Here is a 12,392-nt window from a genome sequence, read left to right as displayed (position 1 = left end):
AGCTAAAAATTCGATGTTGTGATTGGATCAGTTTCATCATATAGTTTTCATTACCCTTTTCAGATACTGAAGTTTTTACAAATTGAAAGTTTGTGACAACCTTGTGTCGACTAAAGCACTAAGCGCCATTTTTCCAATAGCGTTTGCTTAGTCCTTGTCTCTGCATGACATTTTGGCAATTCTAGAAATATTTCAATCTTTTCCACTATTATTATATTCACTATGGTGATATATGCTTAGTGTACTTTGATGCTACTATTGTAATTGTTGATCCACAAACAGCTTCCAAATAAGACACAAACTTAATCGATAAATGTGTGTATTTTGACTACTCCACAGATGGGCTGTTCCTCCATCTCCCTCCATCTTCTTGGGTCACCCTATTCCGTGAGATATAACAATACTGAAATTAGGCCAACTGAGAACCAACCCTACGATGGCAAAGCGTTCAAGTGAAAGGAAGAGTCACACATCTCTTGCTCTAAATCAAAAGCTAGAAATGATTAAGCTTAGTGAGGAAGACATGTTGAAAGCCAAGATAGGGCAAGGGAAGAAAAAGTGCTTCCTCAAGTAATGAAAGAATAAAAGATGTTTTAGTGTGATGTAGGGGATTAGGATGTTATAAATACTCTAAATCCTCTCAGATAGTCCCAGTCAAATTGTTGGGCTCATCCTCTTTGCCAATCAATGTACTAACTTTCATACACAAGGCAAATCTGTAAATTCTACCGTGATTAGAATTTAGCAGTGTCAAAAAATCAATCCTTGGCTTTTTTTTTTTTTTTGGGTCTAGCTGTGTAGCAACTATAAGAAAACTTACAGTTACACAAAATTGAATTAACGTAGAAAAATTCCTGAACTTTGCTCTTTGCTTTGATGTGAAAATCTAGAAATTCGACCTTGTTCTGTTATTAATATCCAATTTCATCAGTAGCAACAACTCTATCTTGCCATCTTGGAATTTCCCATATATTTCATATTGGTCAATGAAGGAAATTACTCAAGTTTCCCATCAGTATCCTAATACTCAATAGGCATATGGTGTCATAAGTGAGCTTAGTTAGAAGTTTTGCCTGTTCATTCCACTCAACACTACCTCTCCATCGTAGAATATAAATAGGAATTTATCTGCTTTCTACCCCATCTTGGGCAAATAATCAATTCTAAATATTCTAAATTATTCTATGCGTTGGTTTTCTGCAACCCAATCAGTATGAACTGAGAGGAAAGCACACATAATTTTGAAAGAAGTAAAGAGAGTCTGTTGAAAATGTATTTCCTCTCCTTTTCAGGAGGGAATTTTCTTGCCCAAATACGTATAAGGTAAGCATCAGTAAAATCACTGTTGAATACTGGCATTGTCTTTTTAAATAGGCATCTCACTCTCTAGATGATTACCTGATGAACTGCACAACTGTTAAATTTCTCTTCTTGATTTACCCCAGGAACAGAGCACAGTATGAAAATCCTATAACAGCATTTTTGGAATTTAGGATACCTGTCATTTTCAGTCTTTCATCAGTCTTCTGGAGAACTGATGTGCTCAGTACATGTCTTCTAAAGTTTAAACACATAGTCAATCACAGAGATCTATGCCAACTTTTGTGCTGGAGATTATGATAGATAATTAAAGGGATCATGATTGGGAATTGGCAGAATCAGTGTGAACTTTGGTTGCCTTACCAACAGGGAAGCAGAGTCCATTATCAATGTCCTCTATCTTTAAGAAGGCAAATACAAAAAAAAAAAAAGAAGGCAAATATGGCACCAACTGCCCAGTGAAAAAGGATGAGTCCTAAACCAGAACCTACTGAGGAGCAGAAACAGGAAATCTAGGAAGCTTTTGATCTCTTTGATATTGATTGAGCTGGGACAATAGATGCTAAGAACTTAAGGTGACAATGAGAGTGCTAGGCTCTGAGCCCAAGAAAGAAGAGATCAAGAAAATAAGTGAATTTTATAAGGAAGGGACAGGAAAAATGAACTTCATTGAATTTTTGACTGTTAGGACTCAGAAAATGTCTGAGAAATATATCAAAGAAGAAATCCAAAAATCTGGGAAGATATTGTTCAGAAATCTAAAATGCATGGCCAAAGAGTTGGGTGAGAACCTCATTGATGGGGAGCTGCAAGATATGACAGATGAAGCTGATCAAGATGGAGATGAAGAAGTCAATGAGCAAAGAGTTCCTATGCATCATGAAGAAGACTAGTCTTTATTAAGATTAGTCTCTTCCTTCTGCCACAGCACATGGGACTAGACTTAGTGTCTATCATTGTGTGAAACTTGGTTTTTAGAACAAAAATTATTTCTTCCCCACTGACCTCTCTAACTTCAGTGACCACTTTGAATTTATTTTAAACTTTAGAAAGTGTTCTTTGACATTAAAGTTCTTTTGAAGGTAACCTGCTGATTGCACTTTAAAATGGAGAAAAGGCCCTTCTAGCTTTAGCCCACCTGCGGTTCTGTTCTGTCTTAACTCCTGTCATTCATTCCCACATTTATGCCACCGCAGAACATCTTAACAAGTACTTGTTGTGTCTGTGTCCCCACAAGCAAGGGGCACCTCTTCAGTGGTTCCAGTTGTAACTGACACCTTTCTCTTTTGTGAAACTCAGTGAACTTTCTCACTTGCATTTAGATGTGTCTGTGCACTATTTGTTTTGTCTTAAAAATACAGCCTTTATTATTTTGAAAAAAATAAAAAATAAAGGGGTCATGGTTGTATTAGTCAGAGTTCTCCAGAGAAACAGAACCAGTAGGAAATATATATACATATATACTTTATTATAAGGAATTGGCTCACAAAATTATAGAGGCTGAGAAGTCTCATGGTTTGCTGTCTGCAAGCTGAAGACTCAAGAAACAAGTCATATATTTTTGAGAGCTGGAGGGCCAATGGTTTATCAAGTGAGAAGAAGATTGATATCACAGATCAATAGTCTTTCTTATTCTATTCAGTCTTTAAATGGATTGAATGATGGTTCTCTCTACTAAGAAGGGCAATCTGCTTCGCTCAGTTCATCAACTTAAATACTAATCTCATCTGAAATGGTCTTGAAAACACATGCAGAAATAATGTTTAATTTGTGTTACAGTCAAATTGACACAAAATTAAACATTACAATCACAAAGCCATGCTCATGAAAAGAAGATGGAGTTAATCTCCATTTAATCTTTTCATTCTTTTGAGTGTATGAAAGAATTCCACAATAGTTACCACGAACACTACTGAAGGAGCTTAGATGATAGTAAAGGGCCAGAGCCATCAAACTGCCTGAATGGCTCTTGGTTCAAGCAATGTAATGCTCAACCCAGAGAAAGTTTTGGGGAAAAGTGCCAGTGGTAGGGCCAAAAATAAATAAATAAATAAATAAATGATCTTCTGGAGGGAACCTCAGCTTCAGAGGTTACCAAAGAGAAACTGAACATTACCTCAAGGAACACAAGTACAAAGCACATGTATATATCTCCATATCAGTAGAAGATATAAAAGTCAGATAAGACCAGACAAAACAAAAATGTGACCATGAAGTACTCAAGAAACCATCTCCAGTGTGGCAAAGTTAGATGTGAACGCCCTTATGTTCCTCTTCCCCTTCACTTATAGAAAAAGAGCTAGTTCTTAGAGAAAGAAAAAAGACACTGTCACAAAGACATATCACACCTCGTGTTATCCACTTCCAATAGCCAAGGCCAGAGCTCTAGCTTGCACTGGGAGGAGAGGAAGAGAAATTTTTGAATTATGTTTGAGATTGAAGTTTTTAAAGTGAATAGAATGGAACAGTCTCTGTCAAATATAGTCTGGTTATAAATATTTTCTTAAAAGTTATAGAATCTAATCAAGATGTTATTAAGGGACATAGTACCCAATGGGAAAGTGGATTATGCTATGCATGTAACAGGGGGTGGCAGTCACTGTTAAATAATAAAAGCTTTCATGTTCATTTTAAAATAAATTTAATAATAGACTAGTAAATTGAATAACCTATTAGAAAGTAATTGTTTAACTTTGGTCTCCAAAATATTGGTCTCCTATTATATCTTACTTTCTGTATGATGCAGCTCAAGATTCAAGTACTGGGAGAAGTCCATCTGGTTAAAGTTAGACCTAAAATCTTCCTATTGACCATATGACAGGTCTTCAAGGAATATTTTATTAGAATCTTCAAGAGTCATTTGTCTTTGTAGCAGAAGAACATGGTATTTGATTGACTTACCAGACCACCTCCAATGGTGCCATTTTCTGAAATAAAATCCTTTTGTTACAAGAAAGGGGGGAAAAGGAAAAGTATCCACTATCTAGAATTAGAACTGAACACAGAAATAATCAGGCCTTAGCAATAAGGCAGATATCAACACAAGATGATTTGATCTGCAATAGAGGATACTGTTGGTGACTGTGTTTACTAATGGAAGTGTAAGGGCTTTAATTAAAGATGGGGAAGTGGTAAAAGTGACAGGATATGCTAACAATATTGTATGTTGATATTTCAATTTATTTTCTTATATAGTGTGAACCTGCTATCTACCCTCAGTAAATTTTTTTTTTCTATTTCGTGGGCTGCTCCTGAGGCATATGGAGGTTCCCAGGCTAGGGGTCTAATCGGAGCTGTGGCCGCCAGCCTATGCCAGAGCCACAGCAACGCAGGATCCAAGCCGCGTCTGCAACCTACACCACAGCTCACAGTAACGCCGGATCCCTAACCCACTGAGCAAGGGCAGGGACCGAACCCGCAACCTCATGGTTCCTAGTCGGATTCGTTAACCACTGCACCACGACGGGAACTCCTACTCTCAGTAAATTTTTAAAAATTTTTTACTTAATATTCACACAACTTACACTGAAATTATGGCTTGAATTTATTTTATTTTATTTTTTTAAATCACACCTGTGGCATGCAGAAGGTCCCATGGCCTAGCCAAATTTTTGTTTGTTTGTTTGTTTAGGGCTGCACCCACAGCATATGGAGGTTCCCAGGCTAGGAGTCAAATCGGAGCTGCAGGTGCAGGTCTATACCACAACCATAGCAACACCAGATCTAAGCTGCCTCTGAGACCTACACCAGAGCTCATGACAACGCCAGATCCTTAACCCACTGAGCAAGGCCAGGGATCAAATCTGCACCTCATGGTTCCTAGTTGGATTTGTTTCTGCTGTGCCATGATGGGAACTTCGCCTAGCCAGACTGAAACATGGAATTGTGCATCACAAGAACCCCTTCCCATAAAAGAGACTTACTCAGAGAGATCCTTTCTAACACCTCTCTAGGATATTAGTGTATCAGAACTATGAACTACATGAGGCCTTATTCAGAACCCTCCCAGCTTCCTGTGATGATTTTGCTAAGATTTATTTCAAAGTTTTTATTTCTTCATCTTTAAATTGTATAAAATTATATTCTTTTAGAAGCATTATAAAGACTATATATGTGTACACACACACACACGCACAATGCATAACACTTAAAATATTTAATATCCACGAGGACTACTTTGGAACTCATTCCTTTCTTCAGATTTTAATAATAATTTACCAAAATATGCTGGATTAACAAAAATAATCAAAATAATTCATCCTAGCAAATGTATTTTACATAATGTCCTTCCAACACTATAGAAATTGTCACTAAAATATTCTGAAGGACATAAAGTATTTATTAAGAATATCTTAATTTGCATTCAAGCTCAGTTACAGAAAAGGGCTAAGCAAAGGTATTTTTTCCAAGACAAATACATAAACTATATTATTTTGCAAAACATCTTCCCTTCTTTGTCCTATATTGCTATGTAAATATTTTATGAAGTGATTAAATTTGTGATATGTCTTGAATTTGCTTGAAATGTTTTTTTCTTTCAAAAGAGTACACTATAGCACATTTGCATAGTAACAAGATGACAATGATAATTAGATAATAATTTCGTTATCCCTGAAAATGCAATAAAGAGCTTTTTACCCATGTAAACTATCTATCATTTAACACAGTATTGAAAGCCTATGATACTTCTATCATCTATAGCTTGCAATCATGATTTTTTTATTCCTTTAACACCTTGTTTCAATATTGGTCTTGGGTGTGTTTTACACTTCCATTTTTTGTTGTTAGTCATTGTTGGGATCCATGATTTTTAACTTTGAATATGTGTAAAAGATAGGTGTAATTTGGTGAAAGACTTGTTGCATTTGACAGAAAACTACATATCTGCCCCAGGGATAGCTCTAAATCTGAAGAGTAAGTTTGCGATTTCCCAGGAGGTGCTCAGAAATACTTTTTATAATGTTAGCATTACCTATTCTCAATTGAATAATGTTTTGATGAATATAAGAGGCAATGTAACACTGCAAGAAATAAAATAAAAAACTTGTAAAAATCCAGTTTGGGTTTCCTGTCTAGGCTCTGCCATGCTGTGGGCTTAGGTACATAAACATATACTTCTAAATTTTTATTTTCTAATTTGTAAAAGGGGCGGGGGGAGGGATGTGATGTTTGAAAAGGATCACATCTAAATGATCTTCCTGTTAAAGTTTTTTTTTTTTTTTTTTAATTGCAATGTTAGCTATTTCTGACTTTGCTTGCCACATGGAGGATTTGCTTCAGGGTTCATATTTGGAAAATCTTAGATTTGTGAGAGATATTTTATCAGTACCATTTTAATATAAATGTAGTTAAGGTGGTAATTTAGGACACTTTTTTTTCCCACATGAAATATTGGCATTCTTTATTATTTTAGTATTAGAAATTTTGGTCATTATGAAACACAAATCCCTTTTCCACCTTTATCTGAACGTAGATAATGAAGTTGCTTGAATCCATTTGATCAATAAAATTGCTTTTCCAGCTCTTTCATATACACAATTGAGCACACATTCATAAAAGTCGTCATAGTTTATGTAACTCCGTTATGATGACATCAAAGCTACAAATATTTATTGTCTTCTAATTATGAATTGATCATTATTTTCTCCTAGTCTGTTTATAGACACTCAATTGTTCATTTATGGTAGCATTCATTTATTCATTCTTTCACCTATTCATATAACCAGAATAATATATTTTTATGAAACATTAGGGTAGATTTGTCTTTTCAATTCCCTACCATGTCAACATTCTTAATATTTCAAATTGGTTTCCTTAAATTTTTAATCAAATTATTTCAATAAGCTCTATTGAAGTGAATTGTCAAAATATAAATTTACTTATTTTACATATACACATGAATTTTGACAAATTCATTTTTGTTTAAGCAACAAACCCATCATACAGAACAGTACTATCTTCCCAGAGGTTCACTCAAGCTCATCTATGGTCAATCTTATCCTAAGAGCTATCATTTTTTACAACCTTTAGTATGTTTTCCATCACCATAATTTTTCTTTTCTAGAACTTCATATAAATGAATTCATGTAATATGCCATCTTTATGTGTGTTTTGGTCAATTAGCATGATGTTTTTAGATTCATCCGTGATTCCATATATCAGTAATTGGTGTCTAATCTAGGTTTTCCATATTTCCATATAAATTACTGAATTAGCTTGCCAAATTTTTCAAAAGCCTTCTGGGAATTAATTATATTTGCATTGAATCTATAGAAAAACTTGGAAATAACTGACATTTTAAGATTATTGTATCTTCTAACTCATGAATAGGGAATTTCTCTTCATTTAAGTTTTCTTTAATATCTATTAGCAATGAATTATAATCTTCAATGTATGAATCCTACATATGTTTATTAAAATTTATCCCTAAGACTTTAATAATTTTTATGCTATGGTACATTCATATTTTTATTTCAATTTTCAGTTTTTATTGGCATTATATAAAATATAGTTTTAAGTTTTAAAGATTGACTTTTTTCTTACTGCGATATTGCTAAATTCACTTATTTCCCATAGTTTTTTCCCATAATTTCTTATGATTTTTGAGAAGATACACATGTTATCTCTCAATTAAGAGAGTTATTTTATTTTATTTTTTTCTTCCTTTACTGACCTTATGAGGACCTCCACTATAATTTTCTCTACAAATGATGGCAGGCAATGGATGCTGTTGTTTTGGTAATAATCTTAGCAAGGGAAATATTAATTATTCACCTCTAAGTGTGGAGAAAGTTGTATACATGCCTTTTATAAACCTAGTTTGCTAAGAGGTATTTTTTTAGCATAAATAAATATGAAATTTTGATAGATACTATTTCTGTAACTATCCTGAGTCTACTGAATAGTTATGTATTTTTCATTTTTTAGCCTTTTAATAGAAGAAATTGTGATGATTGATTTTTGAATGTTAAACTATCCTTGCATTCCCACGATAACACAACTTGGTTATAATGTATGATCCATTTTGTATATGGCTAAATAAATTTCATAAATTTGGGTTATTTTAGAATCTATGTTCAAAGATAGTTATCTTTAATTTTTTATAAGATTATTTTTTTCTGATGTTGGTGTCAGATTAATCCTCCTTCATAAAATGAGTTGGGAAGTGTGTTCTTTTTCCATTTCTCAGAAGAGGTTGTGGAATTTGAAAGAGGTTGTGGAATTTGAAAATAATGTGTATTCTGATGTTTGGTGAAATGTCTATACATACCAATTTCATTTGGTCAAGAATATTGTATTATTGGATTCTACTATGTCCTATTGATTTTCTGTATAATTATACTTCTTTGAATTACTCAGAAATTGTTGAGTATCTCCAACTATATTTTTGGATTTGTCTGTTTTTCCTTTCAGTTCTATGAGTTTTTGCTTTATATGTTTTAAAGCTCAGTTACAAGGAACATATATCTTTAGAGCTGATTTCATCCTTTTGATGAATGACTTATTTATAATTTTAAAGTTTTTCTCAAGAAAGTGGGTTCAAGGTGGCAGAGGAGTAAGACTTGGCACTCACCTTCTCCCACAAACACATTAAAAAAAAAAAACATCGACATGTAGAACAATTGGAACAGAACATTTACTGAACACCGGCAGAAGATCTTAAACCTCCCAAAATGGCAAGAATCACTCCACATAACTGGTAGAACAAAAGGGGAAAAAAGAGAGACAAGAGAGAGAGAAAAAGAAAGGAATCAGGACAGGACCAGCATTCTTGAGAAGGAGTTATGAAAGGGGAAAGGAACCTGCACTTGGGAGGACACCCAACTGATGGGGAGATCAGCTTGGACAGAGGGAGATCCTCAAAGCATCTGAGAAAAGTGCAGCAGTTTGACTGAGGAGGAACAACAGAGATCATCTGTACCACTGCCCCAGGACACCACAGCCTGAGACACTCTAGCAGGGGCTGGGCACTGAGACTCAGGCTTGAGAGGTCAGTACCAGAGAGAGAACTAGTTGGCTGTGTATAGACAGCCTGAAGGGCTAGAGAGCAGTGCTCCATGGGCTTAGGAAAGGAGCGCTACAGCTCAGGGAGCAAAAGAGGGGGCCTGGGCCCATGAGAGAAGCAGGCCACCACTGTTGGGGAGGAGAAGAGTAGTAGGGGTGCAATTCCATAGCAATATCCTTATCTGTGCATGTGCAGGCTCTTAGGTAGTGGGGTGTCTCTTGCACAGGTTATAGGGGAAAACTGCTGCAGCCGTCTCAGACTCCAGAGGTGGACATGGATGGCCACCAATAGAGGTCCATGAACAGGCACTATCTGCAGTCCCAGTCACCTCAGGAGTTATCACAAAGGAGGGCACTGTGACCAAGAGCCACCCCTTACCTTCAACCCTCTAGGAATGCACATCCCCAGCTGTTGCCACTGTCAAAGGCTCTGGGTGCCACCTACATCTCCCTGAGGGTCACTACTATTTCTCAGGGCTCTACATCCAGGAGCAGATTGTGCCACCTCCCCATGGGTCCTTGCCACTGTCAAGGCCCAGAAACCAGGCACTGCCTACAGGCACTGCCCATTGCCTCCATCTTCCTGGAAGCACACATAGGTTGCACACTGGCAGACTCCCTATCAAGGGGATAACAGCCTGCACACACTGAGGAAAGAAAGCATCCAAACCAAAAGCAGCCCTAACACACCCCCAAAAAAGTAACCCCTCACAAGCTACCCAAGGGTTCTCTCACATATAAATAGCCCTCCAAGATTACAGGAGTTGTTTTCCCTAAACTCATTGAATAAGAAAAATATAAGCAAAATGAGAAGCTCAGGAACCATTCCAAGGTAAAAGAAGAGGACAATTACCTTAAAGGAGCAAACAATGAAATAGACCTCTGTGGTCAAATAGATGCTGAATTCAAAAAAGAAATAGTGAGAACTTTGTCTAGATACCCATGTTGCAACAGAACAAAGGGTGGGGAAAAATGTAATTGTAATGTATACATGTAAGAATAACTTGATCCCCTTGCTGTACAGTGGGAAAATAAAAAAAAAAAGAAAGAAATAGTGAAAATACTTAAGGAACTAAGAGTGGATATGCGCAGTAATGCACATTACTTTAGATACGAACTAGAACACATAAGGAGGAGCCAAGAAAAAATAGAAAATTCATTTGAAGAGATGAAAGCTGAGTTAAAGGCACTGAAGAGCAGAATGAATAATGCAGAGGAACAAATTAGTGACTTAAAAGATAGAATAATGGCAATCATCTACTAAGAACGGCAGTCAGAAAACCAAATGAGAAAACATGAAAGCAATATAAAAGATCAATGGGAAAATATAAACAGGCCAATCTACACACAATAGGGATTCCAGAAGGTGAAGAAAAGGAAAAAGGGATGGAAAATATATTTGAAGAAATTATGGCTGAAAGCTTTCCAAAACTAAAGGAAACAGGTATCAAGATACAGGAAGCACAGAAGGCCTCAAACAGGTTAAATCCCAAAAAAGATGCACACCAAGACATATTATAATAAAAATGGCAAAAGCTAAATATGAGAGGATTCTAAAGGCAGCAAGAGAAAAACAAAGTTAATTATAAGGGAACCCCCATAAGGCCATCAGCTGATTTCTCTACAGAAACACTAGGAGAGAGCGGCAGGATATATTCAACATTCTAAAAGTGAAAAATTTCCATCCTAGAATACTCTACCCAGCAAGATTATCATTTAAAATAGAAGAAATAAAGAATTTTTCCAACAAACAAAAACTAAAAGAATACAGAAATATTAAATACATTGTAAAATACATACTGAAAGGTCTTCTCTCAATAGGAAAGATGTAAGAAGATATAGGATGGAGGAAATCACAACTGGAAAATAATCTGGAAAAATCATATCTGTTATTTTTCTTCACCTTCTGGAATCCCTATTGTGTGTAGATTGGCCCTTAAATAACCCAGAATACAGATCTAAAAGGAAAAAATAAAACATATTCATAAAAATAATGATAAACTCAAGGAATGACAAAAGGATAAACATAAAGATGTAAAAAGGACACCAAAATCATAAAATACGGAGGAAAAAGAAAATACATGAAGATGTAAAAAGGACATCAAAATCATTAAATGTGGGAAGGAAAGTAATAAAATCAAATGAGGAAACATGAAAGCAATATAAAAGATCAATGGGAAAATATAAACAGGCCAATCTACACACAATAGGGATTCCAGAAGGTGAAGAAAAATAAAAGATATGATTCTTTTTTTTTTTAAGAGTGTGATTGAGCCTATATGAATATCAGGCTAAAGCAAGTACATATAGGAAGGGGTTAACATACTTGAAAAACAGGGCCACCATGTATCAAAACCGAACAATACATTCACAAAAACTAAAAACAAGAGGACACAAGCATAAAATAAAATCATCCAGCCAAAAAAAGAAAGGAACAAAGGAGAGACATAGAATCAACTGGAAAACAAGGTTTAAAATGGCAAAGGATACATATTTATCAATAATTACTTTAACTGTCAATGGACTGAATGCTTCAATCAAAAGTGGCAAACTGGATGAAAAAACAAGAGCCTGCAATATGTTGCCTACAAAAGACTCACCTTAGGACAAAGCACAAATATAAATTGAAAGTATGGGGATGGAAAAGATATTTAATGACAATGAAAAAGACAGGAAAGAGCAGCAGTTGCAATACTCATATCAAACAAACTAGACTTTAAAACTGAGGCCATAAAGAAAGACAAAGCAGCACTCTATCTAATGATAAAAGGATCCATTCAAGAAGAGGATATTACAATTGTCAATATGTATGCCCCTAATAGAGAAGCACCTAAATATATACATCAAATACCAACAGACATAAAAGGAGAAATTGATGGGAATACAATAATAGTAGGATAGTTTCACACCCATTCACATCAATAGACAAATCCTTTAGACAGAGAATCAATAAGGCAACAGAGATCCTAAATGAAACGGTAGTGAAGTTAGACTCATTGATATTTTCAGGACATTACATCCAAAAAAATCAGAATATACATTCTTTTCAAGTGCACACGGCACATTCT

At 35.3% G+C, this 12,392-nt stretch overlaps 1 pseudogene; it reads left to right on the top strand.

Moving 5' to 3' along the window:
* Positions 1–436: 436 nt before the first annotated feature.
* On the top strand, positions 437–2,223 carry LOC125130411 (centrin-2-like; annotated as a pseudogene).
* The last annotated feature ends 10,169 nt before the right edge of the window (positions 2,224–12,392 follow it).

Source organism: Phacochoerus africanus, chromosome 7 (assembly GCF_016906955.1).
Source record: "Phacochoerus africanus isolate WHEZ1 chromosome 7, ROS_Pafr_v1, whole genome shotgun sequence".
NCBI classification, from domain to species: Eukaryota; Metazoa; Chordata; class Mammalia; order Artiodactyla; family Suidae; genus Phacochoerus; species Phacochoerus africanus.
This window is presented reverse-complemented; position numbering and strand designations above follow the sequence as displayed.